Consider the following 26,665-nt stretch of genomic DNA (forward strand, 5'->3'; position numbering starts at 1 on the left):
AGAGCAGCGCAGATGGGGGGAGGTTTATTACCCATGCATAAGACAGAGAGCGGGGGTGACCACTGCCTGGGGGAGATGCTTGCGAGGGTGGGGAGCCATGCTAAGGATCGACAGCGTGCAGAGAGTGGGTCTGGTCAAGGCATCTAAAATGACTGCCGTGCACGACAAAAGTGTGGCATTTGAAAAAATGCAAGATGGCGCAGACAATGTTTTTCAACACTTCCTGATTTCCTTCGAATCGAACGTTAACAGACGTTGGGGCATATTACCAAAGTTAAGCGATATTTATCCCTAACGATGCTTAGCAACAAATTTTTTACCGCTAAGCATCGTCAGAAATTATCGCAGATAAACCTTGCTATTATCAAGGTTTATCGCAAATACGATAAAAAAACGACCGCAATGCATTAATATCGCTGAAAACTCAGCGATATTCATGCATTACCGAGCTAATGCTCTTAGCCATGTTATCCACCTCCCATTGGATAACATGGCTAAGAACTGCTCAGGGCAGGTGGTAGCTTTTGGAGATATTCGCGCTTATCGCGAATATTTCCAAAAGTTGGTAATAGGAGATAGCGATGTTAGCGACTGTTTCCAGTCGCTAACATCTTGGCATGCCCACTTTGCATGTCATTAGTGATAAATATCACTCACATGCAAAGTGGGGCCCAAGATGGTCGCTATCTCCTACTAGCGGTCGCTAACTGGTGTTAGCAACAGCTAGGTAATACAGAGATAATTTTATCTCCGCGAAGCGGAGCGCTGTTACAGATATATATCTTTTTTTGAACGTTAATTTCTCAAAATCCACTGAAGCACATATATTGAGACCTAGCAAAGGCACATCGGGCTACCAGTCCCTACAATTTTGCCAAGTTTCGTGCAAATCCATTCAGCCGTTCGATTATTATTATTATTTTTTTTTGCCCCGCGGGGCCCTTTTAAAACCTCCACATCAAACCTAAGAGGTCAAGGAGGATCTACTATGCCCCCTTATGGTCATTTGCCCCTTCGCTTTGGCCTCCTCTTGTCTCTCGATCCTACCGAGAGACAAGATGGCGGCCGCTACGGACTGTTTGCAATGTTTACAGACGCCGGAGAACCAATCAGCTTCGCAAAGCTCCGTAACGCGAAAAGTACGCGAAGCGGAGCGCTGTTACAGATATATATCTTTTTTTGAACATTAATTTCTCAAAATCCACTGGAGCACATATATTGAGACCTAGCAAAGGCACATCGGGCTACCAGTCCCTACAATTTTGCCAAGTTTCGTGCAAATCCATTCAGACGTTCGATTATTATTATTTTATTTTTTTTTGCCCCGCGGGGCCCTTTTAAAACCTCCACATCAAACCTAGAGGGTCAGGGAGGATCTACTATGCCCCCTTATGGTCATTTGCCCCTTCGCTTTGGCCTCCTCTTGTCTCTCGATCCTACCGAGAGACAAGATGGCGGCCGCTACGGACTGTTTGGAATGTTTACAGACGCCGGAGAACCAATCAGCTTCGCTTCACAAAGCTCCGTAACGCGTAAAGTCCGCGAACCGGAGCGCTGCCCGGTCCGCTGTTACAGATATATATCTTTTTTTGAACGTTAATTTCTCAAAATCCACTGAAGCACATATATTGAGACCTAGCAAAGGCACATCGGGCTACCAGTCCCTACAATTTTGCCAAGTTTCGTGCAAATCCATTCAGCCGTTCGGGCTAAAAGTGAGGCCAATCGCCCTATGGAAAACTCAATGTTAAAAACACGTTTTGGGACCCCCCTTTTTTCTCGGCCCCCCCTTAACGAACCCCCCCCCAAATTTTTAAGGGCTGCTCAGAAACAAAATGTGCCATTTTCCTGAAAATTTCAGCCAATTCCGTCCACAAACGCCAAAGTTATTAGACATAGAATTTTCAAAAATCCCATAGAGAAAAAATCCTAACTATATATACCTACTGGCGACCGCCAGTAGGTAATATATATATATATATATATATATATATTCAATGAAAAATACAAAGGTTACAGGGACATTGTAGTTAGGAAAGAGCATTTTAAAAAACCCTAGAAATTCACAGAAAAAAATCAAAGGTTACAGGGACATTATAGTTCAGAAATGGAATTTTAAAAAACATAGAAATTCATTGAAAAAAACCAAAGGTTACAGGGACTTTATAGTTAGGCTCAGGTTTTACTCGTTTAAAGTCCAATGAAGTTCATCAGTTATAGCTAGTGGAGCAAACTATAACTCTTGCCCCTCCAATGCACTGCTTATGACCGCACATATTACATCACTAATGACATGGTCAGTGACATCACTGATGACATTAGTCATGCTATCTCAAATGATATCACTGATGACATCATTCACAGAATTACTGAAGCACCCACTCACATCCCCATAGAACCGTTCATACACCCCACTCTCACACAACTATTCACAAACGGATTCACAGGCCCATACCAGTACTTGCACTCACTCACTGATTCATAGATCTACACACACCCACTCGCTCACCCATACAACCACTCATACACCCATTCAGCCACTAATATAGCCATTGACATATCCACTCATAAACACATACAGCCATTCACACACAAAGTCAGTCACCCATAGAGCTACTCACACACCTATGCACTCACCCATACAATCAATCACACAGCCACTTACTCACTCGTACAAATACACACACCCACTCATACAGATACTAAAGCGTACTCACTCACCTATACAGTAACTGACACAGACACACATTCACCCATACAGCCACTCTCACATTCACTCACTCACCTGTAGTCACTCATCCACCCCATCACTCACATATAGTGCCTTTCACATACCCAGTTACTCACCCATATACACCTAACACATCCACCAACTCACCCACACAGCCATACACACATTCACTCACCCATATAATCCATCACACATGCACTCACTAACCTATACAGCCACTGACTCACTCACTGACTCATCCATACAGGCAGAAACACACACCCTCACCCACCCATATAGACATTCAGACAACAATACAGGAACTCAGGTAAACAATCACTCATCAATACAGCCACTCAAATACCCACTCATACAGCCACTTTGACAGCAACTGACAGACTGATACAGACATTTACACAATAAGTTCCTCAGCCATAGATTCACTGAGACACCTAATCACTCACTTTTACAGTCCATACAGGCACTGATTCACCAATACACCTTGGTATATATATTTAACACTCATAAACTTTTTAAAAACACTCACAGTCACCGTATGATGTCATCAGTGATGTCACTGACCATGTCATGAGTGATGTAATATATCAGGTCATAAGCAGTGAATTGCGGGGGGCACGAGTTATAGTTAGCTCAGCTAACTATAACTGCTGAATTTCACTCGTTTTGTACGAGTGAAACCTGCGCCTAACTATAACGTCCCTGTAACTTTAGCTTTTTTCATTGAATATATATATATATATATACACACACACACACACACACACACATATACACACATACATACATACGACAAAACGTACAGCAGCTCCCTAGTTAATATATGGGTGGTAAATAAACTAGATTTTATCATTGTTAGTAACTTTCTTGCTATTTTAATTTATTAATCTTCAATTTAATGTATATTTTTTAAAACAACACTGGTATTTTCACTTCCTGTAATATCATCAGGGTCAAAGTCATGTGATATCATTCCCTTTGACGTCATCAAAGTGTGTGATGTCACTTCCACTACCCAAGATATTTGGGTGAATTGACATCTGTGACTAAGTGTAATTCCATTCTGAATAATCATGCACCACCTCAACACTTTTGAATAGACCCTGGCCTTTGCTTCCTTTTTCGTAAAACATCAGTATGCCCATGTTGCTAGTGACAGTGCAGCTTTCTAAGCATTAGGGCGGATTCCTCTCTGCACGGTATTTGCTGAAGTTGCTAAACTGGTATCTTTTTGGAGCCCTTGGAGGAAGCATATGGCGGAAACAGTCATTTCTTTGTACATATATGTTGTTTTTTTGTCTTCTATATTAAAGAACATTAGGGCCTTTCCTGATTCAGCTGTTCCTCGAAACTAACTGTCTGAGGGATGGGCACAGGATTCATCTAGTGACATTTGAAGTAGGAGTGCAGTGAAAAGTCCCTAATATGGCTGGTGTCAATTTACTGGTAAGGGCACTATGAATCCTTCTAACTTGATGCCACTTTTGTACTTATATACAGTTGACTCTAAATACCTCTTATAAAATGCTCCCAAGAATCCCAATAATCACACTCCACATTGGGCCTCTTTGTGACGTCCGCTTTTGGTTTTAAGGGTGGGATACTGGGAGCTCTGGGGACGGGGGCAGAGTTACTGGGAAGTTACGAAATGAACGATGTGAATATTTTAAATTATGTTTGAGATATAGGTTTTGTGCAGCGCATATGTTTCCAACCCACATTGCTTTTTAGGAGTTCATGGTTTGAAAATTCATTGTTCGTAGTATTACCATACTTTGTTATGTAAACAAAAACGGACTTAGAAGTAACCAGGGTGAACTCAAAGATTTAGGCTTTGGTTGACATTTTTTGAGGATAGGATGTCATAATAGTGTGTAATTCAGGAAAAGTCAATTCGCTTTCGTTGTTTATATAACAATGTATGTTGAGTTATCACCCATCTGGCCACTGTAATCCACTTATTCATGAGATATTGAGAGTGTGGTTTAAAGTTTGCACTTCTAATTCAGAGAGTTTGGGGTATTGTTTGGTGCTGATCGACTAACATAATTCAATTGGTAAAGTTAAGTCATATCATTATAGGTTTAGTTATTTTTAACTCAAAACAAAGAGAGGAGTATCCCCCTTGAAGATAAAGAACAGACATCAAAACAAAGAGAGGAGTATCCCCCTTGAAGATAAAGAACAGACATCAAAACAAAGAGAGGAGTATCCCCCTTGAAGATAAAGTTATTTTTAACTCATTTTAAAATATAAACTCTATTAGACAGGATGAGACTTTGTGTTAACCTTACCAAAACAACATTAGGTAAGATTAGAGAAGGTACGCTGAGAATTTTATTAGCAGTTACTTTTAATGTTTTACAGCCCACGTGAAATGTTGTATGGAACAAGCGTACATGCATCATTTGAGGATAACAAATAGCTGCTGAAACAATAAATAGGAATAATAATTAGGAATTAATTAAGGACTTGTATGAGGCAAGGAGCCTAGATGACACAAATTCGACATGACAAAATTTAAGGTAATTGCTCACATTTTTATATATAGGTTACAGGGATTCTAGCCCCTCGATTTTTAATTTATAATATATACTCTTAGAAGTGTAACAAGCTGACATTCTACAATTACAACGAGTCATCTAGATGTGGAACGTTGTCTTTTAAGAAGCCTTATGTTAAGCAGTCCAACAAAAAAAGGAAAGTGATTGAAAACTATATCACCATGTAGGAAAACCGTACTATATATTAATATGTGTTTTAGTAACAGTGATATGAGGATAGATCTAATTAGTATTATGTTTTACCAAAGTATGCAAGGAATCCACAACTTTTGAATACATATCTCCTGATGCCCACTCATGGCGAGTTGATTGGCCATTCATGTGTTGGTATGTTTATATACAATTTTTTCTGCAACAATAAAATAATAGATTGGAATTTTTACCTACTTTTGAAATGTTGGTTCTTTAATTGGCACAAATGTTAAAATGAAGTATGTTTAATATCGTAATAATCGGCAAATATTGTAATCATTATGATTATGAAGATTTCAATGTAATTAGTATATTGTGGTGTTTTGTAATGTGCCCAATATATCATTTAATCGGTCATTCTCACTGCTCTGAAGATGCAGCATCACAGCTGCGAAATATTTTAGCTGTTCCTTGTGAGAATCAGCTATACTGTGGAATAAAGGTCCTTCTGTGGAAGCTATGAAGGAAACCTTCAAGAGAAGAGTGTGATTGTCAATATGCAAGATTCACTTTCTCCATGTGCACTGTCATGATAACATGATTTTATTAATGGACCTTATAAGAATCATGCTCTATGTGTGTTTTACTAAAATGCTTTTTGAATGAAAAGGATTAATAAAATCAGAGTTTAGATATCTATATTTGAGGTTCTTAGTACACTATTGAAACCTAGCATTCTAGAGGCTACATGGTTGCACTGGAAAGCACAAGGGACATCTTTACATCTAAAAGTAATCTAAGGGGGTTATTACTTATTATCAGTATGACAGTCCTGGGACTGCCCTACTTGCAGCGGTGTTCATTTCATGGCTGGGCTCACCATGGTAGGCATGGAGGTAAGGGGGTCCTAACAATTTGCTTATAGAGGTGCATGCGGGGGGCACATGTTGTGCCCTCTATATTTGTACCTTTGTTCCTGAACTGTGTGGCATAACATGGAGCATGGTGCATAATGTGCAGTAGGCGCTGTCATCGTGGCAGTCTGCTTGTTAGTCTCTCCTATGAGCTTAACATACCGCATCTGTGACAAGGCCACCTCACCACCGGTGCACCATGGACTTGGCGGGCCTCCTGGGAACGGTCCTACAGGAGGACCACCAAACTAGAAATCGGCCCCTAAGTCATCACACATAAGCCTGACCCCTCACCAGTATTTTCTAGCCTGGATAATATTTTCATGCCAATACAGGTAAACATATCAACATTTTTCCCCCTTTGAAATATAAACGAAACGAAACAAATATTAACTGAAAACAATTTTTAAAGCAAACGAGGCACAAACTGCTGTGTTGTAAAGAGAATACAGAGAATGTTACAAAACTGTTATTCCAGTTGCAGCTCCTGGCCCAACTAGAATCCTAAAACAGAATCAAATGATTGTTTTTTTCTGCGAGAAAGTTGGCAGTCCTAATCCCACATTAAACTGTTTATCCCATAGATTCATTGAATGCGAGGAGCAATCTTTATTTATATTTATTCTGCAGCCATTCATTTCAAGAATGAAAATGGTAGCCAGACCTATTAGATTTTTCAATGCTTGTTCTGGTTTATTCTTCTTTTAGAATTCGAAAGCAGAGGCTGATTATAGATTGTATTGGGTTAAAGGGGAGCTGCACAGAGCATATGCTCGCCTCATTATGTGTAAAAGGGCGCTTTACTGAAAACAGGTGCTTGGCCTTTGCCTTAGAAAACTAAACGTCATTAGTCATGTTTATAGTGCAGTTAATACAATTATTTACAAATATGACAGGTATTAAAATGCTAAGAACCGTCAAAAAGGTTTTAATTAGCCCAAACACAAAACAAATTGAAACCAGCCGTCTTCGCATCGCTTGGAATCCTGAAGTGTAACAGCTGTGTGCAAGTTTGCACAGTTCAAACCACGAGTTCGCAATGGGGGAAAAATCAGCTAATCTCTTGTTCGAGGCTGGCTCAAATCTTTTCAGGGTACTAGGGCGAGCCAGGATAATGTGCTGTCAGTGCATTATGTCGTACTTGATAGATGGTTCCAAACAGTCCAATTCTGGACAGTGGGTAGTGGGGCTGGATGACTACTTCCGTTGCCCCTGCCTGGCCCCGTGCATTCAGTTAGTGCATTGTGAGTTTGTTGGTCCTATGCAAGTCTGCTTAAAGGTGTAAACAGTGCGTAAGATCTACGAGCTAGGAATGGCAAGCCACGAGCGGTTTTACTAGTCCCAGGCCTAACTGTAATCTACCGGCTCTAAATACGTTTCACAGGCTACTTGATGAACCTAAATTAGCCTATTTTGGTGGCTGTTGTCTCAAGACATTTGATAGTTGTAATATTTAGTTTACAACTAAACCTCACTATACAACAAGTCACGTACGTTTGCTTGCCCCCACACCTGAGATTCCCCCCTTTACATGTTTACCTTGTAAATGTCTAACTCCAACACTGATATTAAAATGGTGACCTTTAATTCCCTTATTCATTAACCTACATCTACTAACATCTATTTAAATTTCCGAAATCTTATCTTTTTATTTCTTGCTTCATGCAGGTGTAACTTTATTGACATCCCTATTTTCTTGATTCAACTATATCCACAACAATAATCTTAATCTATAACACTGACAATTTATTTGCCAACTGCCTTGCACCTGCCTCAAGCTATAACGGTATAACACGATCCCAACCCTGCGTACCTATTACCTATGAAAACCACCTATTAATCAGAAAAAATATGAACCGGATACCCAATCTAAATTGAAAAAAGGGGGATGAGAATGTGGTAGAAAACGTGACTATCTAGCTCTATGGCCACCTTGTCAGCTTCCCAAAATGGTGACAGTGGGTATAAAATGGCCATACTTATATTGGGCTGCTTACCAAAACACATATAGCCCAAAGATAGCCCATAAGTAGCCTGGGCTGGTCCATTCACCCAATATCCCTAGGGGGCACACCTCCCTGCGGTCGTCTGACCCCCTCCCCCCACCCTCTCCCCCCAAAGCTCATTAGGGTAAAAGGACAATGGATGGGATTCACATGCAGAGTTGTTGCTACGGCAATGGGACTTGGGAGTCAAAATGGCACCAGTTCTGCGAGAGGTGAAAGATTACCTCTTCAAGCAAAAACACTGGAAGGGTGCAAACAAAAGGTGACACTCATTCTGTACGTTCCCTGGGGGCTGTCTTCATGCGTAAGTAAATGGGGTCCCATTGAACCAAGTGACATCCCCCTGCAGATGTGCGCAGTCACTCACTGTACCAGCTTGCAAGTGGATCTCTGCCCCTATTTAAATTGCAGGTGGGTTGCCGCCTGCATTGTAAAAACTCGGAACGCTTTGGAAACAGCCCCTCCATAGTACACTGAGGGCAGCACATTCATCATAACAAGGCGCACTATTCTGGTTTGCGTCAAACCCACTTTTAGATAGGTATGCCATGGTGGAAACACAGACAGTGGGCCTTACGTATAACATGGGCCCAGGCACTACTATTTCCATATTTAATGATGCATTGTTTTGATAAGTCAGCTGTGTCGTGTGATCACACGATACTGCTGCTTGTCACAATGTAAGCCAGGCGTGTAAACAGCTCACATTGCTCAGAGACAAATTGATGACAGGATGGAACAGCCAGCCGCCTACCCACTGGGGCACTTAGCTTTTCATTGAGGAAGTTGAGGTTAAAATACAGTCATTGTGGTTTTAGTCCTCTGCTATCTGCCAATATTCATTTATCGTGTAGTTTTTAGGAATCTGAAAGTGGATAGGGGAACCCTCCTTGCTTCATTAAAATAGATGACGCAGAAAAATGTACTGAAGTGACCTCCATCCATCCTCCAACTCATTTCCTAGCCATTTTCTACCGGTAATCTTCATTTGTCCGGGTCTCGTTGTCCTTGTTCCATTCATTAAAAAGTGGAGATGACCATCTCCCGACAGAAAAAAACAAGAGGAATGCTGGGACCTTAATACTGCCCCTCCCACTGGGAGTACATAAGCAGTACTTATCCAGCATCGCTCCTGTACAACCAAGCCCAGACAGGAAGGCCGGCCGTCCGGGAGGGAGGGAGGGGTGTATGAAGGGGACGAGGACAACGGGACCCGGAGTAATGAAGATTGCCGGTAAGTAATAGAGCATTACCCCCAGGTCCCTTATGTCCTCGTCCCATTCATTACAAAGTGGAGAATACCAAAGCAGAAAACCGGCCTTCCGTACCCACAAGCACACCCAGGAAACCACAACAAAAGCAGCAACCCAAGGGAGCACCGAGGAGGAGAGAAAGGGGGACCACAGGAAACAACCGTCCCGCAACCCATAACAGGACAGCAGAGACCAAACAAGGACCGGAGACCAACAGAAGGCCAGGACCCCAACATGGAGGCTGCCAACCAGAGAAACCGGAGATAGGGCAAGCGGAACTAAAGGACACGGTGAAGCAACCTACCGGACAAGGCCGCCAAGCCCCGAACCACCGGGAAGGCACACAGCACCAGGCAGCCACACAGACACAGAGCAAACCGAGACAGCCCCGAAGAAGGCCAAAGAAAGAAATGACCAACAAAGCACAGGCACAAGCACCAAGACCATTCAAGGAAGGAGGAAAGCACAGGCCAGAAACCGGCCCACACCACCAAACCAAAGGACCCGGCCCCAGAGAATCCAGAGGAGAAAACCCACCAAAACTCCGCGAGGAGGACCAGTAAGCAGCAAGAGCCACAGGCCAGAGATGCCCCCAGAAAGAACCAGCCCAAAGCCGACCAACAAGGAGAGGCCAACAAGACCGGAAACCAACAATGAACAAGCCCAGAAACTCCTAACCCAAAAAAGGGAGGGAAATTAAGGCAGGACGGAAGTCCAGAGCAACCGGGAACACCCAGCAGCCCCTAAACCAGGTACAGAGGGCAGAAAAAAACAGGAGCCAATACGGCAGAGGACCGAACAGGCACCCAACACCCAGGCCAAGCAAGCAGCAGGGGCAGGAGCAGCAGAAAAAAGAAAAGGCCCAGGGCGGACAGCACCCAGACTAAAAGCCCACAAAGCCCGACCCCAGCAACGCCGGAGAGGAACCAAGAAAACAGCACCCACCAGGGCAACAGACGCCAAAGGAATCAGGAAGCCAGGCCCAGAGCCAAGCAACTCCACCACGCCGACCCAACCAAACCCCGGAAGGAGCCCACGCAGCGCCCAGGCCAAAGCAAAGGGCAGGGAGGAACAGGGATCCCCCAGCACACCTCCGGACCACCAAAAAGGTCGGAAAGATACAGAGGAAGCCACCAAAGCGGAAGCCAGAGGAAGTAGAGAAGGCAGAGAGCAAGCAGCAGGATAACCCGCATCCAGGAGGGAGTACCCCACAGAGGCAAGAGCACCACAGAACCGCACCCCAACCAGAGGGGGGGGGCACCCAAACAGACCCACACCAGGAACAAAGCCCGGGGAAGCAAGGGAGGAAGAAGCAAGCCTTCACACCAGAACCAGGAAAGAACCAGATAACGCCCAGCCAAACACTCCCCAGGGCAGCCCAAAAGCGACAGCACAGCCAGAAACCAAAGAGGCACAGCCGTAGGCCACCCCTAACCAGCAAGAAGCCGGCATACCCAGAGCCACAGGACCCCACACAGGCCACAATACAGGCGAAACAAGCCCGGAAGAGAACCGCCAGCAGGAGAAGGCCCCGAAGGACCCACCAGGACGTGACCCCAACTGCAGAGCACCCTGCCAGGACACAAAAGAGAGCCCAGGCAAGGAAGCATAGCCCAAAAAGTAGCCCAACATTCAGGAATAGAAAAGCCCCAGCCAGACACTCACCAAGGGAACCAGACGAGACCAGAACAACCCAGGGAGCAAACACACCCGATTGCAGACGGACCAGAACCCGGCAGCCCCAGGAGGCCAGGCAGGGACCAATCGGGCCCGACCACGCACAAAAACAGAGAGCAGACTAAAGCAGGCTCAGAAAGGAGGACACTGCCACAGGCCACCAACCTGCAGACAGAAGAAGAAAAACAGGTCCCACGCCAGGACAAGGAAGCAGCAACAGACAGCCAGGCCAAGACAGCAGCGGCAGGAACCCCAGAGAACAGCCACACCAGCCAGAAAAACCTCCATTAGACACCCCCAGGAGGTCCCCAGCCAGGAACAACCAGGCAGGAACCACGACAGAACCAGGAGGGGTGGCCAGGAACACCAGAAGCAAGCCAAAGGCAAGCACAGGGAGAGCCAGGGCAGAAGCAACCAGACCTCAATAGCAACCCAAGCCCACAGGAGGCCCCGGGACAAACACCCGAAGCCCCAGGCCGGAGCAAAGGAGGAACTCAGGAAGGATCAAGAGGAACCAGGCGCAGTCCAACAAAGCCCAGAACCAGGAGCCCCAATATGGAGGAGACCAGAAGGCTCAGCAAAGCAGAAGAGCAAGCTCCCCAGAGCCAGGTGCCTGAGACAACTCAGCCAACCCGACAGCAGCCGGACAAACCAAGCAGAAGCCCGGAAGTGCAGGTGAAGAACCAGGACACCCAAGCGGAGCAGAGGCCACAACAGCCAGCCCGCATCGGAGGGAAGGGAACCAGAAAAAAACACACACAGCACACCCAAGGCAAGGCCAGGACCCCCCGCACTCGCGACACCCCGAGAAGCAGGGATGCAGAGTGGCAGCAAAGAAAAGCAGAGAAACCCGTGGCAAGCAAACAGGAAACCAGGGGAGTCAACAGGACCCCCCCAGAGGCCCAAGCAGCAGGAAAACTGACCCACCACCAGCAGGAGGAAGCAGCCGCGGAGGAGCCAGAAGCAGGGGGGAACAGAGTTGCACCCCCAACAGACCTGCCGCCGAAGAAGCGAGAGCAATGCCGACACAAGAGCAACAGAGGGCAAGGCGTAAGCAAGCAGGCAGGGAGACCCCAACAACACTGGGAACCGAAGGAGCAAGCCCAGGCAGAGCCAGCGAAAAAAGGAACCAGCCACCAGAGATGCGACAGGAACTCACGCCAATCCGAGGCAGGAAGAAGCGACCCAAAGGGAGAAGCACCCCGGAACGCCCAACCCCATAGAACAAACGAGAGCAGGGGCGAGCAGGAGGCAAGGCCGCAGGCCAGAGACAGAAAACCCCCCAAGAAGTCACCACTCAAACAGACCCCGGGCAGACAACCAAGCACCGAAGGCGGGGGCAGGAGCAGAGAGCCCCAGAGAGTACCAGGACGGAGCCCACACAGGAAGCACCACCGACGGCACCCACGACCAGGACAACGAACCCCCGGGAGCAGCGGGGGAGCAGCGGCAACAGCATAAGTGACATGCCCAGAACCACAGGCTGTTGAGGCCACACAGAGACTAGAACCTTGGGATCTGGACCCAAAGCCGGCAGTACTGGCCATAAGGCTACGTTCCCTACCTTGGAAAATAAAAAAACCCTCAACAAGTGCAAGCGCCAAAGAAACATTCTCAAGCTGTATTCGAGGCGCCAGAGGCCACCGGAGAGTACCAAACGCCAGCCACATGGTGACTGCCACGCAGGGGAGCGAACCATGAGAACAGTGCACCCAGGGAGGTAGCAGCGTGGGCTGATGCGCCACAACACTCCACGGAGGACAGAAGCAGGGATGCAGCACAGGAAGGAGGGCATCACGGCAGAGTGCATGTCTCCCAAGAACGAGGCCCCGGGATCAAACCCCGGAACCCCCAGGAGACCCCTGTGAAAATTGAAGCAAACACCAAAATGCCAGCTCGCCAGCAATACAGGACCGGCACAAGCACAGCGATAAAAACATCCAGGGCGGGGGCCAACAGCACAACAAGGCCCCCACAACCACCGGGAACAGGAACCATATTAACGCGAAAATAGTACCAGAGAAACACGGGAATCAAACACGGTACCCCAGCGCCCAGTACACAGTAGCACGACAGGGAATATCACCGTCGAGGCACAAACATATAGTGAGCAGTGCATGAGCCATCCGATCCACACTGTAACCCAAGATAGCCCGCAAAGCATGCCTCCACGCGTTGTCATCGCAGTCACCAGCAAGCATCAAGGAAGGTACAAAAACCCGGCAAGCGGAACTCACCCGGAGTGGGGGCCTTGTTCCTGGGGTTGGTCCCCACTCCGGGTGAGTTCCGCTTGCCGGGTTTTTATACCTTCCTTGATGCTTGCTGCAACACATCCAGGACACCGGCAGGAGCCCATCCAGCGAGGCACGTCTCACCCGGCCAAGCTCGGGAAGACGAGCCCGCGACCCAGAAGCAACTTCGGGAACTCGAGCCCCAGCTGCAAAGGACCGGGAGGTGCACACAGTGCACAGCAGAACACCAGCTCCAAGAGAGACTGTCGCCCAGCAAGCTCGGCAGGCCAGGAGACAGTCCAGGGAACCCCGCGCCCGCACAGCCAGGCAGCCGGGCAGGGGGTGAAGAAAAAGCACTGCCACTTGAGCCCAGCAGGAGCAGCACCAGCACACCATCCATTCTGTCGACAGACAAAAAAAAAAGAACAGGAGGGATACTCCCAGCATTCCTCTTGTTTTTTTCTGTCGGGAGTTGGTCATCTCCACTTTGTAATGAATGGGACGAGGAGATAAGGGACCTGGGGGTAATGAGATATGCAAAGCCTGGTTCAATCTAGGTGTGCTGAGAGACCTGGTCCAACAGTTCATAAACAGACAGACAAGATCTGCAACTATTTAATACAAGTGGATAAGGAGGGGGACACGAGGCGAGAGAAGGTGGAAAAGGGTGACTATAGTGCAAGAAAGACTTAGGGACACATGGGAGAATGTCAGGGAGAGAAAATAGGAATAAAGAAGAGCAAACAGCAAAAGAAAGAGCAGGGTGAACTACTACATTTCATTTATAAACTACCACTATATCGCTGTATCAGCAAGGGAAGTATATATAGGGAAGCGTAGATTTACTATTTGAATTCCATATCTGCTTACCTTGATGATCTAGTGGTAGAAATACTGTGGAGTTGAAATATTAGCAAGTCACGATTAAACAACTTATTACAACTCCCCACTATGTGGACAATGGGAAGAATGTAAAGCCATGAGAGAAGATCCAAGAAGAAGAAAGAGTAGGCAGTCCCAGGAGAGAACACAAAAGACCATACAGTAACCGACAGAGCAAGCAAAGGCAAAAAAAGGGTGAGAAGAGCTTAGGGAGCACGTACAGAGATGGGAAATCAATCAGGGACAGAAGAGAGCAAACAGGGACAGGGGAGCACAGGCCGGGGCATGGAAGAGCAGCAGGAAAATGGGTCAACAAATAGGCATGAAGTGCATAGCATAGAAGCAAAGAAAAAACTGTGGAATGGGGAATAGAAAGCACAGGGGAGACAATGCAGGGGCACAAGAGAACGCTAAGAACAAATGAGGGCAACATGTCTACAGGAGAACAAATTAGGATTGGACAGGGGCACCAAGAGACATGAAGCAAGATGTCAGCATAATCTACTAACTTGTGAAGATAAAGAAATGGATTGAACTTCAAAATGCTCTACTACTGTTGGATGAATGGAAACAGTCTCCCAAGCAGATGCTTAGCACTATTGAATGAATATATGTTCCCGTACTTTGTACTAAGTGCACTGTGCCACACTCGGTTTCTATTTGTTGTAAATTCCAATATTTACATCTTTTTTTAAATCAGTGTTTATTAGTGTTTACCCCTTTTTGCTTTATAGAAAATCATGGCGGTGATATTCTTTGAGTACCTAAAATAATTTAGCTTTATTCCTTCCTTCCCTCCTTTGCCCCAGCAGTCAGTTCTTCCTTTCTACTTTCCTGCTTCTGATTTCCTTCTATGTACCTTTTCTTGAATGTGCACTAAAAGTATCTTATTTACCTTACCTCCACAGCCTGCCTCATTTCACAGCACTTAAACTTCCTTTTCCAGAGGTCCAGACTCTTTGCATGTCCAGGATGTGAATGTATGGCATATCTTTGCATCTCATTAAAATTTAAACGCAGTACATAAAAGATGAATGGTGAACATTTAACCCACTTTCCTGCTTCTGTATTCATCATACAAATGACAAAGATCGACTTAATGAAGATGTTCTACTTACAACATAAGATATACATTGTGAGGTGCTTTGTGTTCTTTTAATGCAAACTAGCGTCAGTCTGCCCTCTTCCTTTTCTCAATACACGAAAAGTCTGGGCATTACCCCAATAAATATGTTGTTAGAATCTGACCTAGGCCTAATCATGCCCTACCTGACCATGGGTTAGAAATCCCCTAAAGGAATTAATATTTATACCATCAGCTATGGGTTTTTGGTGACAGCAAACTCAGTTGCTGCACAATGAGGCAGCTGAGGTTGTAAAGCAGCTTCAGGAGCTATAGTGTGCCTTGGGCCATTTGCCTTTCCAGTTCTCACTGGGAAGGATGTCTATTTTACAATGTTGGGACACATCCATGGGATTTTTGTTTCTGTGAACCCCAGCATGAAGACCGCTAAGCATTGATTTTCAACATGCATATCGGCCTTCGTTTATATGAAAGTAGTGCAGGAACTGTACTCCTGCTACGCATGTGTGACCATTGCCCGAAGCACTTTAACTTTGTGTTCTGAAGGGTTTACTGTACTAGTGCATTTTCCGTCTTGGGGGGTGGGGGGAGAGTCCATATCAATGAGTTTCCATTAAACATGCTCATCGTGGTTTGTACAGGTGATTTGGGCAAGTATCAAGCTTTGGTTCTGCACCATAAGATCCCAGGTTCATTCTGACTTGGAGGCAGTTGGACTGAAAGTTGAACTTAATGATCCTGGGGCTGTGTCACAAACTTTTTCTACTTCAGTACACAGGGTCAGATGGCCCTTTTACCTGTTTGTGCTGCAACTGCTGTCTGAAGCGCAAGCTAGAAAACAGAGAGCAGTGGCTGTCTACTCATATTTCTTAGCTGAACTGTCTGCAGCCCACATTGTAACTAGTATATTAAGTTAATGTATGTACTGTAGGCAGTGCAGTTTCATCAAAACCAGACCGTGGGCCTCTTCCGGACCTGTGCAAGGTTGCTGAAGATGTGTGTAATATTATATTTGACCTCTGTGTGAGGGGATACAGCTCTGAAAGGAATGCTTTCCAAACCATCATAATGTTCTGAGTTGCCACAATCTTGATGCCTTAGCTTTCAGAAAGCAATGCTTCATCTCCTGTTATTGAAAGAGGATGATATCATGGTGATGTCTCCCATCCAGGGAAGATACCCTGTTACTAGTTCTTCTGCAAAGCTGCAAGCCACTATCCAGCAATGTGCTGCGGACAGTGAGCTGAAGACATATTAGGTGAGCCATGCTCCTAAAACAGAAGTGGAGTTAGGTTCAAGGACTACATGGGTTCCATGTCTATGGTTCAAGTGGATCAAAGCAGGAGCATACAACACTGGAAAGACGGGTTGCACTTGTACTGCTATGACAATTGAGGGCACCCAAGCCGTGAAAGCATTTTCACATTGTATCGGAAGGCAATTTTTACACTGTATTAGACCATGCAATTCTATGGATCAGGGCATATTGCATGACCCTCTCTCGGTCAGCTAAAGCAAAACTTCAGATAATGCAGAGGTGCAATCTAATTGTAGTGTGGGGAGCCCCGCACCCTAACACCATACAATACACATTTTACTCTTCTGTTCTTGCCTCGAGCTCCAGAATAGGTTTCTGAACTCACATTGTAGGGCATGATGGTTTGGGCACAGGACACACACCTGTTTTACCAGCACACTGTCCTATCATTCACCTACACTATTGACTTTGAGATGCCAGCCAATTTTCCCTATGGTCAGAACCTGGAGATTTTCAGATGCATCCCTCCACAATACTTTGTTTACATTGGAGATAAGGTAACAGATCAGTGAGTATTTTGAAATAAATGTATTCTCTGAGTGACACTTCAGGAGGCCTTCATAACCTTCAATAGAAGCATATGCATCTCTACGGAGGCACGTACCTTGAAAGCAACCCTTGGGCGCTTGGATAATCTAAGTTACTGGTACTGGAGGTTGACTAAGAGAATGGATATGCTACTAAGATGCTTGCTGAGATATCCCACACCCTATGATTTTTCAGGGAAACTACAGATCAAGTTTTCTTGCATGTAGATGGACATGCAAGAGCTTTGAGCGTTGGAGAAGAAGATAGGTCAGGTAGATCCCTGGCTTGGATCTTTATTGGGCCTATAGCACAGGGACATATTGAACTCATGCAGGGCCCCAGAGAGCCTTGGCTAGTGCACCCGCAAGAAACACTAACCATATTTTTATTATATTACTCAAAACTATTCACGTCATGAACGGAGCCCATGCTATCTGAGCTAGCTGAATATCTAGACTCTATAGTGCTGGCATGAGTGAAGAGGGATGCAGGGAACATCTGAATGCTCCACTATCAATAGAAGAAATGAAGGAAGTAGTTAAGGGATTGGCAAGAGGCACGGTCCATGGCCAGGATGGCCTGACTATAGTTTTTTTATAATGATTATATAATTTACCCAGATGCTAGATATGTATGAGAAGTCTGTTCAGGTGTCTGTATTTATCAAGCTACCTAAACTTGGAAAGAGCCGGAAAAAGCTCTTTATACAGACATTTATCACTCATAAATGGCCAGACATTGCTTCCCTGTCTGACTTAAATCTGTCTTTGAATATCTCCATGATATATAATCTATAAACTTTCACAGTAATACATCTTAATGACCCACTCTATTTGGCAGGGAGGCTTTCTCACATACTTTTATTGCAGAGAGAGCACATAATGCACATAGGGCACTGTGCCCCTTCCTTGATTAGGACAGCACAAATATCAATAATAAGCAGTATCTTGAATTATGCAGTAGTCTGGCTGATGAGAGCCACTGTGACACTGTTGCCTGATGCCAAAAAAGCATTTGACTTTTTGGAGTGGCCTTTTATGATGGAGTTCCTCCGTAGGACTCATATTAGAGACTTCTTCATGAGACTGATTAAACTACTTTACAAGGCCCTTACCACTCAAATCTGGGTGAATGGGCTGCTCTGTGATCCTGTTGGAATAGAATGGGGCATGCATCAGAGGTGTTCGCTATTGCCCCTCTTATTTGTGTCTTATTTGTGATGGCCGTTAAGCGATTGGCGGACATGTTGCAGGAATGCCAATCTCAATGTTGAATATATATAAGAGCTGCCCCACTAATTACTTCCCAGAATCTGGACCATGGTATATTATAGATGCAAAATCCCTCAACCCAATATTTTGTGAGGTAATTTGGTTTGGAGACTATTTGTACCTGCTAATTAGATGGGAAAAGTCTGAAATGCTACCATTACCACTGCACATTGATTTCTCAGTGCATCGGAAACCCACATTCATTAACTATCTTGGTAGTCATATCTATTAAGACTCTTGATGATATGAAATGACACATATCTGCAAGACCACTACCCGAGAAAGATCCTTCTCCTACCAAGCAGCGAAGACCTGGAACATCCTGCCTTGTCCACCTCAGGAAATCACCATCACTGCTTAAGTTCATGAAGGGCCTCAAGACCTGACTCTTTGACTGAACCACAGCAAATTCTACGGACGGGTGAGTAGTTGCGCTCTACAAGCTCCTGATTGATTGATGCAGATTTTACCAAAATTAGACATGAACATACTAGGGGATTCATTTCCAAGGTGGCATTTCATAACCCTGGAGGGAATAAATAGAAAAAAGGGGAAAACCCCACCAGCATTGTTGTATTTCTAGCTGAGACTGGAGGCCAAGGCCCTTTTACTAAGATGAATATGAGGGTTGATGGCAGATGTATGTTTTACTTCATCTATGTGGAGGCAATTGGAGTATGATGAGAGGTGGAGCTTTCAGTGGCAAGGGGAAGAGGGGAGTGGGATCTGGGAGATTTTGTGTTGGATGACTGATTGTCCTACTGATGTGAATGAGCAGAATTACGGATAGAATATATTGTATGAAATGAATATAGTGTCAATATTATTGTAAGTACCTAAATGTTGTGGAAAAGAATATTTAAGGGAAGCAGATCATTTTTTGTATACAATAGCACTTAAAAAAATGTATAATTGTATTTATTATTGTTTACTTTAAAAGAGTTGAAAAAATATTTTTTTATTAATTTAATATATGTTAGTATATTGATCTTAACTGCTAACATTGTTAGTCTAATAGTATTTTTGTAAATAGTTTCTAACTTTAAATGTGAAATTTGTTTTTTTATTTTAATTGGTAATTCATAATGCAGTAGTGAGTAGTTGGGTTTGTAGGGGAAGAGGCTGGGACGATAATTCAATTACAATTAATTTACTTTATATGAATATAAATATGAGTTGAAATAGTAGATGTAATCCTTATGAAGTTCAATACTTTCCCTACCATTGCTTAAATTGGAGTGGACATAGTGGAAATAGTAAATGTGACCCCTCCAAAGTCCAACACTTTCCCTAATGTTGCTTAGACTGGAGTTGGAATAGTAAATATAATTACTTAAAAATCTAACATTTTCCCTTCTGTTGCTTAAACCTCTCCAAATTCCAACACTTTCCCTAATGTTGCTTAGACTGGACTGGGAAGAGTGATTCTAAGTCCTCCAAAGTCCAACGTCTACCTCACTGTTGCAAACATTTGAATGGGTATAGTAAATCAAACCCCTGCAATCCCCAACATTTTCACTAATGCTGATCAGAGTGGATTTACAGTATTTAAAATATTTTTGTTTAATTTTCTTTCTTTATTTAATATTTGTTTTGTAAATGTTTATATTAGTCCAAAATTATGTTTTTAATTTTTTTATATATTTAATATATTATTTCAATATACAATGTTTCTATATAAGTATGTTATCATTGATTTATTTCTGTTAATAATATGTCAGCATTTTGTAATTAAAATATTGTTAGTATGTTTTGTTTAAAACACATTTATGTACCTATTATGTCTATGTTTAGTGCAATATTAACAAAAGCTGTTTTTATACTTTTATTTAAATTTATACTTTAGATTACATATTTTTGTTGAAAAAAAATGTATATATATATTGAATTTATTGAACACTGAGGTGAATGAACACCTGTTTGACTCTGTAAAAGGACTGGATAGTAGATTTATTGCACTCTAATGAGGTGGCTGACGGCCATTCTGCTATAGTACCATCCACAGCAACACAACCACATTTCTGGGATCTTATGCGTTAGTAACGCTTAAGTAATAGTATTTGTGTAGAAAAATAGCAAGGGGAGTGGGAAGGAAGGATTGAGGGTCTGACTGATAATGGTACATGAAGTAATAATGAACCCTCTTCTACGTGTGATCTGTATGCCTCAAATGATGCTGGGACTGCTCCTGCCCCTAGGCGAATGCGCTCCATGCAAAGACTAGACAGACAGCTGTGTACTGTATACAAAATTAGATTGAAGCCGCGAGGAGGCACATGTAAGATGAAACTGAGATTGTAACCTACCTTGAATTGAAAGGATGCACTAGTAACCCAAACCTGTGCACGTATAACACTGTATGATGTTAAATAACAAAATATGAATAATATTTTAAAAAAAGTTTAGAATGGGGCGAGCAATGGGTACTGGGAAGAAGAGCACTGACAGACAACAACTGCAGGAATTGGGGAGAACAAAAATGGACAGATGAGAGTCACAGGGAGAGGTGAGAATAGCAGGTAAAAGGCAGGGCAGCAAGTACAAGAGACAACAAGCATTTGCAATGCAATAGGTCTCGCATTTCTGGGAATAAAAGCTTTTAGCGTTGTAAATGACAATGTGTTTTGGTTTCTAATGGAGTGGATGTATGTAGTGTGGAGTGGAATTATGTAGGTTGAATTGGAATTGTGTAAAGTGTTTTTTGTTGTGGAATTATGTGGCATTATGTAGTAGTGGAATTGTGTGGGGAGTAATTATGTAGTAGTGAGTGCACTGGAATTATGTGGAGTGGGATTCTGTGTTATGGAATGTAATTATGTGAAATGGTATTTTGTGTTGTGGAGGGGTATGTTTTGTTTAATTATATAGTGTGCTGTTGTATTTTGTGGCATGATGTGGAATTGTGTGGATTGAATGTATGTGGTGTGTTGATTTATGTGGCTTGCTGTTGAATTATGTGGCGTGGAATGGAAATGTGAAGATATGGTGTGGTGTGGAAGTGTGAGACGCTCAGTGAAATTATGCTGATTAGAATTATGTGGCATGGTGTGGAGTGTATGCGCATTGTGATGCCAAGTTTAAAAATGATGAAGCATAATTGCTGAAACCCAGTCAACCCTCCACAAAGAGGTCTCTAACAAGAGGCAGCAGCTGGCGCGGGGAGATGGCCTGATAGCATTGATATGGGGCTGCCGCTGCCATACAAAACACCTCTCCCTTTATCAGCGCCTTTTATCTAACTGATAGCGGTAATGAGAGTTGAGAAAGAGACTCCTATTTTGAGGCGGAGGGAAGGGAGAAAGTGACATGAAACGGGGAGAAAAATCTGAATTTTCGTGACAAAACATAGGGACTAAAATACATAATTTATCACGGTATTATCGGGAAATCCAGGCAGTCCGCTCTAATCACGGAGCACTGAGTGACTATTTTTTGCCTTATCATCCAAAGTGGTGGAAACGGAGAAGGAATTATCAGGCTCCTGCAGATTGCTGGGCTGGAATTTTAATGGTAATGATCGGGTTTCTGATGCCTTATCTTCCCCACTTATCTTTCCCATTATCGCCCCTTATCTGGCCAGTCATCAGAGCAAATTAATGGCGCTCTTTCAGCGTCGCCTTTTTTATCGCTGCCCGGAGAGCACCCAAGGGGAGCGAATAAGCAAAATATTAAAATGCTGCCTAAATCACGATTTCAGATAGCGGGGAACTGTATGCTGGAGGAGGAGAGAGAGAAAAGCGACCGATGCCCAACAACCTTTTGTCCTGTCTCCGGAGTCCTGGGTATGCAGGGACTTTTTGCCTGCCAGACAGCTCCATTGTGTGAGCGCCAGCTGTAGTACTTGGGCAGTGAGCAGCGCACAGCGCACGCGCCTCACGCGCAGCGGCTCGCGACTACTTTCTGTTATTTCTACTTAAAAATATGGAGCTTTAATATCTTTTCCCAATATCGCTCTTAATAACCGGGTACGTATGTGCGCCCATTCTCTTTTCTCAAACATTTGAAAAGGTAAACATTTTCCAACATTTTGCTTTTTTGTATTTCTTGTAGGTGACTAAATTCTAACCTTGGGACACATACGACTCTGTAGAAAATGCAAAATATGTTCCTTCTATGTCTTAGGTAATGGGTAAACTCGATGCTGCAAACAGCAAGGAGGCGTGGCAGTGTTTAACAACTGAAACAAGTAACTGCATGAAAATTAAAAAAAGAAATACCTATATCATGTTAAACAAAGACACATCCAAACTAAAGTTTGAAATCTCACGAGGAGTCTGTATAGAGATTTGGCGCATGAATTCAGAGGGCCCCTTAGTGACATCACGAAAACAACCAGCTGTCTGTTTGGTCAGAACTTGACCTGAGTACTAGCATCATCAATGCTATGGGAGGCTTAGGGTGTAAGCAAGGGTTGTGCGAATCAACATAACAATACAAGTTCCCGCTTCCCGCCGGGCCGCCACGCTGCCTGCGACGACCCGGAAGCGGTTGGGCAGCCGGCCAATCGCAGCGCGGCCCCAACCGGAAGTCCCGCCCCCATCGCGGCGCGAGAGAGAAGCCACTGTCCGAGGAGCCCCGAGGGCTCCTGATCGAGTCCCGGTCCCGAGATGGGGGACCGGGTGAAGAGCGGCCGGGCGCATGAAGAAGGCGGGGCTCTCATGTGGTGAGAGAGCCCCGCCAAGCGCAACCGCCGCCCGAGAGGCACGCCGAGCACCGCCAGAACAGGTAAGTGTGTTGCGGAGGAGGAGGGGTGAGTGGGGGTGGGGTGTGCGCGTGTGTCTGTTGTAGTGTGTCTGTGCGTGCGTGTGTCTGTCTGCGCGTGTGTCTGTTAAAGGGGGGGTGCGTGTGTGTGTGTGTGTATGCAGTGTGTGTATGTGCGCATGCGTGCGGGAGCCTTTCTGTGCATGGGAAGAGCAGGGACGGCGACGCGACGTGCGCGCTCACGAGATACAATCGCCAGGAGGACAAGCTCGTCACAGTCTGCTGTCTACATTCCCCGGAATCCCTGGAAAGTGGCGACATAAGTAGTCTCCCTAGACAGCAAAAGCTTTGCTTTTGCTTTCGTCTAGGCGAGACCTAAAAAACAGAGAATGGGAGAGCACACAGGGACAGTGGAGATCAAGTAAGCCCTAGTGGTGAATAACAGCAAAGGGTTAGAAGCAGGCAGAGCATAACTAGGTTTTCCTGTTTTTAGTGTTTACTTTTTGTGGATTTCATTGGTGTTTTGTCTGTGTTTTTAAATCAGTGCCTATCAGTCTTTATTCTGCTGCCCAATCACCAAATTAGATAACAACTGTGTATTTTAAGTGTTTACAAAACATGTTGTTTTATTCAGTGACTTTTATAAAGCACATATCTATTTAAAAAGAGAAGTAACACAGGGTATGTAGTGTCTTTCAATTGGCAGTGTGTCGAATGGACTTATGTTAGACTGTTTAAGCAAATAAAGTCTGTGTGTCACACTCTCACTAACACACAACTAACAACCCTCTCTCACATCTCATTATCTCTCACATTCTGTCTAGTTTGAAGGACTATTATTGTATTCATGAAGTGAGAGTACTATATTAATTTTTTTGAATAATCAAATTCCTGTACTTATTTGAGGGCCATTCACCTATTCCTGAATGTTATGACATTGTAGGGTAGCTTAACCATGTCAACAGCATACTAACTTGTGACACCTTTAAATGTTGAATGACACTAGATTAATTTCTAGCTCTGTATTCCATGACCTGAAATGCATAGGCCCCAATTCCTTTCTGAACTCTTTGTCTAACTACACAAAGGTAGTGCTGCTGTTGTGTGGATATTCATAGCTGCCTAGTGTCGCCAGGGCAAATGTTTCACTTTAAATCAGGCCGGCCTTTTCAACAGATTATTATTTTGAGATTAGGTGGAATTATAAAACATGGTAATAGGACAACTTGCAGCTATGAATTTTGTTAGTATGTTAAGGTTTTCTGTCAAGGTTTCACTAGAATCCCATGTGCATGGTGACAGCACTCTTCACAGGAATCTGTCTCTACACCTTGCATTGAATGGTTGATACCTAGGCTGTTCTGTAGGTGACCTGCAATAAATACTGACTTGTTAGAAAAGGGGGCAGTTGTATACAAGGGTTTTACTCATTCTTTGTTTATAGGTAAATGTGATAGTGCATATTGGCCAAGAGGATATTTCTTAAAACAGTCTTGGGTTCCTTTAATTTCGACTTAACTGCATATTATGGGGCTGATTAGGATGGCAGGCAAACGGGAGCGCCTGACAGGCTGTCAGCAGTTCCGACATAGTCATTACAATGCAAACGCCACCACAGCAGTCGTAAAGCCTATATTTTGTATTGTGGCGGGTGCTGCTGGCTGCAGCACACGAGGCGAGACAAACAGGAGTCACTGCATATGTGATTCCCCTCTGACGCACCGGCGGGCTCAAGGAGCCTGTCGGATGCATGGTGGTTGGTCTTTCCGCCAGCCAACAAACCGCCCGCCATCCAAATGTGGCGGGCAGGCAACTTGCTTATGATGGCCCTGGGACTGCCACTGATGGGCTGTCGGTGGGGGTCTCACCGCCATCCTAATCAGGCCCTATGTTTGGACGTTTGTTTATTTCATTTCCCAAAACTATTTCTGCATTCCGCAATACACATTTAGCTGATATTAGATATGGACATTTGTTCATTGTTTCATACTGTGAATACAACGCATAGGGGAGTGTGGCATTTGCATAATTTGATTTTGGTTTATTGCTCTAAAATATAGAAAATCTACAAAATGCCAAACCATCATTTAGTGTTATATTTTGGAGCAAAATACAACCTTGCGTCCATTTTTGATGCAAGACCACATATTGTGCAAAAAAACTGTGAATAAAACAAAAGCATCACGAACAATAGCTGCTCTCATTCTGTTGTTCCAGTGCATTTGCCATTAATCTTGACCGCGAATGGTGCATTCGCTTTCGATTCATACCACAGATGTTGCGTTATAATGCAAAGAGGAGTAATGGCATCATTTCTGGAATTTCAAATAACAAGTGTAACACCAAATTCTCAAAGTTACATGTATTACAGTGCCATAATTTGAATTATGCCCATGCCTAATTACAAATCTTTAAAGACATGCATTATTCTTTATGTGTAAAGTAACACACTACCTAAAACAGTCACATCATTGCATTCACAGACAAACAAGTTGATAGACATGACAGTTTGATGTACTTATGAATACATACACTATTCAGATGAATGTCCATTCACAACTTCATTTATTTATTTATTTATTCATTCATTTTGCGTTATTAAATAAGGTGTGCTATCACATCCTAGGAGTCTTGTGGTGCTGTGTAGCTTTGAAGAAAGTATATGCTGTTGATGTTTAGGACCTTGCATTTTAGATTTCAAGGGTATAGAACCAGGGGGCCGATTCACAGAACTAATCTGAGACAAAATCATAAACTTGCTACTTCTGGTATTCACAGTAGGCACTTACGATTTTTGGTATTCACAGAAATCATTTACAACTCCTAACTTTACTTCCGCACTCGGGCCAGAATTTCTACACCCGGAGCGGAATTTCAGCACCAGGACCAGAAATCCCACATTTGTGCCGAACTTTCTGCACTCGGGCCGGAATCCCTGCTTCCAGGCCGGAATACCCACATTCTGGTGTTAATTGACTTCATCTAATGCATGGAGGGGGATGGTAGGCACTTGGACAGGTGATCAGCATTGAGGAAAATGCTCAACCAGCCAGAATGCGGGTATTCAGGCCCGGAAACGAAGATTCCAGCACAAGTGCAGGATTTCCGCTCCGGGTAGAGAAATTCCGCTACAGGTGTAGAAATTTCTGCCCGACTGCGGACGTAAAGTTAGGAGTCGTAGGTGATTTCTGTGAATACCAGAAGTAGTACGTTTAGGATTTTGTCTCAGATTAGTTCTGAGAATCGGCCCCCAGGTTTTTAAGGTTTTTCTGAATTTTAGCCACGTAAGAAAGAGAAAGAAGCTCTAAAAGGATTGTATACCACATCATGGGCCCCTGTACCCTTATCCATTTAACGCTCTATTTCTTGTAGTCGG

Source organism: Lissotriton helveticus, chromosome 7 (genome assembly GCF_964261635.1).
Source record: "Lissotriton helveticus chromosome 7, aLisHel1.1, whole genome shotgun sequence".
Taxonomy (NCBI): domain Eukaryota; kingdom Metazoa; phylum Chordata; class Amphibia; order Caudata; family Salamandridae; genus Lissotriton; species Lissotriton helveticus.